Source organism: Lacerta agilis, chromosome 4, assembly GCF_009819535.1.
Source record: "Lacerta agilis isolate rLacAgi1 chromosome 4, rLacAgi1.pri, whole genome shotgun sequence".
NCBI classification, from domain to species: domain Eukaryota; kingdom Metazoa; phylum Chordata; class Lepidosauria; order Squamata; family Lacertidae; genus Lacerta; species Lacerta agilis.
In genome coordinates this window covers 27,114,297-27,118,919 of record NC_046315.1, presented here as the reverse complement: position 1 = coordinate 27,118,919, position 4,623 = coordinate 27,114,297, and positions in this window count along the sequence as shown.

Here is a 4,623-nt window from a genome sequence, read left to right as displayed (position 1 = left end):
CCCTCTACACCAGAAACAAACTGTGTTTTGGATACTTAACCCAAGAGACTAAGCCAGGAACCGCCACAGCTTCTGACGAGGAGCAAGCCAAGCCTTGTAGTATCCATGTGAACTAGACAATCGGCACTGTTTGCCCTTGGTATTCTGTGAGGTCTCATGTCATTTATGAGATAATAAAAAAGCAAATACAAATGCCTTTTCTATGATCAGATTACAATTCACTTATTGTTCTGGGATTTTCTTCTTATTTCCTGAAGGGATGGCATATCACAATTAGGTTAGTGTTAAAACATGGTCTTGGCAAGGTGATTATGGTTCATTGTGGCCAGAAATCCTGTTTTGTAGATAGCAACATAAATAGGTTATGAGATACAAAAATTCCCCAGGATTACATCACTGATTAAAGTCTCTTTTTAAAACTTTAGTAATGTGTTAGGCTATCATGATGCTAATATGTCCCTGAATGAGGCAAAGTGAAGGTTGACACCTTATAAAAAAATTCCTTCCATTAGCACCTTAGAGAGCAACTACCGGTAAGTTTGTTCTTGGTAAGAGCTTTCATGTGCATGCACACTTCTTCAGATACACACTGAAACAGAAGTCACCAGACCCCTATATATAGTGAGAGGATGGGGAAGGGTATTACTCAGAAGGGTGGGAATGGGTGATTGGTTGATAGGTGTGGTAAACCTGTTGACGACTGTAAAAGCAAGGGGTGAGATGGCTAAAAATAGCTTTATCATGTATAATGAGATAAGAATCCAATGTCTCTATTCAGACCAGGTCTCTCCATGGTTTTAAGTTTGGTAATAAGTTGCAATTCAGCAACTTCTCTTTCCAGTCTATTTCTGTAATTCTTTTGTAATAAGACAGCTACTTTGAGCTCTTGTATAGAATGACCTGGGAGATTGAAGTGTTCTCCTACTGGTTTCTCTGTCTTGTGATTCCTGACACCTTATGTCTGTGAGATGAATGGATTTCATAAATGCCTTTAGTGGATATTATTACTCCACCTCAATCACTGAGGCTCTCCAATGGAGCACTTCTGGTGGTGCCTCAGAATGGCTCCCCAAAGCAGTAACACCAAAGGGAATAAGAAACAGTGGCGGAGCTTCATTCTCCAGCACTGGGGGTGTGTGTATGTGGGAGAGCAAGTAGGGGCGGGGCTTGCGTGCGTTCTGGGGGCGGGCACGCCGTCTGCAGGGGCGTGGCGCCCAGCGCGGGCGGGAGGCAGCCGTGATGGCACCCCACCGGGATCGCGCTGCTGGGGGCGGCACACTCCCCCCGCACTCCTCTTCCTCCGCCAGTGATAATAAATCCCCTTTCCTGCATTGCCCTAACTGTAAAGTAACCCAGCCAGTCACTGTTGGAGGCTTTTGCTACACTGATGTCACCTGCTAGTGCATTACAAATGTTGTGTGTGGCTTCTCCATAATTTCTATTTAATTAGGTCGGTATCTTTCAAACTGTACCTGCGATTTGATTTATTTTGTTTGCCTTTGGTGACCCACTAAGAACAAGAAGCGATTCGACAGAAGTCAATTGTTCTGTCCCTTTTCTTTTAAAGTCCCCTTTGGGTTTGAAAGCTCATTAGAAGCTGTTTGGGACCTTTGAAAACCCCTATGAAGATTTGTGGTTATATTTTTCTTCCCCCGATATTTGTCTGTTTGTTTCCGTGGCTGTAGTCGAGTTCATCAAACAAACACCGAAGCAAGAGGAATTAATTTTTTCTTTCTCTCCTTTTCTCTAGATGCAATTTGTCGAGTAGATGAAAGCAACTCGCCAGAAGCTTTCCTAGACAGCTGTGTCCCAGAACACATATGGTCAGTGACGGGCACTTTTGGTCTATAACAAACATTTACCAGAGACATTAAAATGGTACCTTTGCTTAGTATTTTTGTACTAGATCCTGGTGAGCGTGATTCTCCTTGTTTATTTCTTTGAAAAAGAATAGCACAAGGGCTTGTGGAATCAAAGATGTTCATGCTTCTACTCCACGTTTTTCTGAGAGACAGGGAAATCAATCCAGTTTCCATTATGGGAAAAGTGATAAACCCAGACTGAGTGGGTGCTTGAATCCACGTTTCCTTTGTCCAACACTTCAATCACTTGGGCATTGCAGCATATTTGTGATCCACATTCCTTATATATTTCCTGAAGTTACGGTGACAACAATCAGGATTCTCCTATCATAGTGGGATGAAGGTTTCCCTAGCCACAAAAATTATCTAGATTGTACTCTGCATTGTGAAAGCCTATAAAACCCTTAACACAAAAGAGGTGACAGCAATGTATTCCACATTATTTTCATACTGTACCTTTAAAAATACCGGTATCTGTTTTTCCTCTTTAAGTAGTTGTGCAATTTCTAAAACATTGGCCCTCTTCATGAAGTTGCCTTATTTGTTACCTAACCTTGCTGGAAATAGAAATAAGCATTCTAGGTGTTGTAGTCAATTTTACACAGCAAGTATTCCAAAGTGTTTATTAGGCATGCAAATATACGCCTTTGCATATTCTGTAAAGCCCTGACATGTATTACTGTCAGAGAAATACAATTTCATAACTAAATGCATGTCCTGTTAATGAAGTTAAGTCACTTCTGGCATGCAGAATATTGAGTGCATCTCGATATTAATGTGTTTGGCCAACCAGTGACATTGCATAATGACAAAATGATTGAAGTATGCTGGGAATACAGTTAAGGGCTGTTATTGATATTGCCATTAAAAATGCAGCACACAGTTGTATGTTCATGGGGAGAAATCATTTGCAAATGCAAATTGCAGTGCTGGGGCATCAAAGCAAATGGAGTCTCTGAGGAAGATCATGGCTATTGTTTTCCAATTCAGTTTACCTTTCTAATACAGTTCAACGTTGCTCTTTTGCTTCTTGTCAAAAATTAAAATAAGCACTTGTGCAAAGCTTATTTTAAAGAGAAACTGAACTGGAGGGTCAATAGAGACCTGAGGAACTGGAGTGTATGGTGGGGCGATGGAATCCAAGAACAGGAGAAGTATTTCAGAAGCAACTGCCTAGTTTTATAATCCCAGGATCAGAGAGGCCTCTCAAAATATGTCCTCAGTGATTCTACCAGAGCATAACAACAAAGGCGACATGTGTCACTCGTATCTTCTAAAGTGGAGGCAAGCTACTCCAACAAATAAGGAATTCTGGTGAAAATAGAACAGAGCAAAATGCATAATTCATCATTCACAATACAGGACAGTTGAAAGGAAGCTGCAGGAACATCTACAGTATGTGAAGTGAGGTGGATTGCTTACCCAGTCACTAAAAAGAAAACAGCCTAAACAACTAAGGACATAAGGAAAGCATAAACTTGATGGGCATGGTCTGAGAGCAGGACTGTTGTCAAGGTCAGCATCATAGGTCTGTGTACAGGGTGTGCCAACTGTGTCCAGGCACACCCTAATGTCAAACACACAAATGAGGCTTTGTGAGTCCCTGGACTTACTCAGCTATAGACCATTAGCCCCACAATGACAACCAGGCTACTTTTCCCTGTCTCCCAAGGACCTGCTCCTCATGTCCAGCCCCAGCAGTGTCACCATAGCTGCTAGTGCGTTGTGAAAATTTTGTCTCAGGCTTTTTAGACTCGTCTACCCATGTACTATCTGAAACCATTGGTTGCCAGATGTGAAATATGTTGGCATTATTTTCAGCTCTCCCACCCCAATACTTCACTTTCTTTGAGGCCGCTGATCACATGCTATGTCTGGAAGATACTGAACAGCCTCCCATCCCCAGTGAGTTTAATCTAGTTTCAGTTTCTTTCATAATACCCTTTATGACTGAGTAGGAGTATGTCTTCAATAAATGTTTGTCTTCAGAAATAACAACACTTTGGTGCAGACTCTAATGAAACGTGCTGCTCACATCCATATGAACAGTATGTGAAGCCTTGCAACAGACAGATATTCTATACTGCTTGTTGCTGTGTGAGTTTGCTCATCGTTCCTCTGACAGCAGCGGCACCTTGACTGATATGACCAGATTGAATTGCATGTGGTGTGTGTTCTTGATGGGCCCCTGAACTTTGATCTCTTTCCTGTGAAATAATAGAAAAGCTCGACACAGACACTTGTTTCCATGGACTGCGAAGATCAAAAAAGACCTCGCACAGCCCAGAAACTTCACAACTATTGATTTTAATCAACTTCCAATGCACTAGACTTTGAAGTGAGCTTCCCTCTTATGGATTTTGTCATCAACTTAAGAATGCTCAGGCCTGGTTTTATATGCATTGAAGGCAGCAGGAGTTGTTGCTACCAGGTTCAGACAACGCTGCACCAGGTCTTGCAGAGTGAATGAGTGAACAGTTTTCATCTCTAGATTTAAATGAGCTGTCTGTGAATCCATGCCACTTTAAAAGGAGGTTTGTATTTGTATGGTAAGCACACTATCAGAAGTACCCTACCCCTACGTGCAGCACTTAGAATAACAGAATCATAGAATAGTTGGAAGGGACCCCGCGGGTCATCTAGTCCAACCCCCCTGCATACCTAATAATAATAATAATAATAATAATAATATATCTATATGTTGCCCCAGCCACTTTGGGTAGCTCCCAACAAAGTATTAAAAGCACAATAAAACATCAAC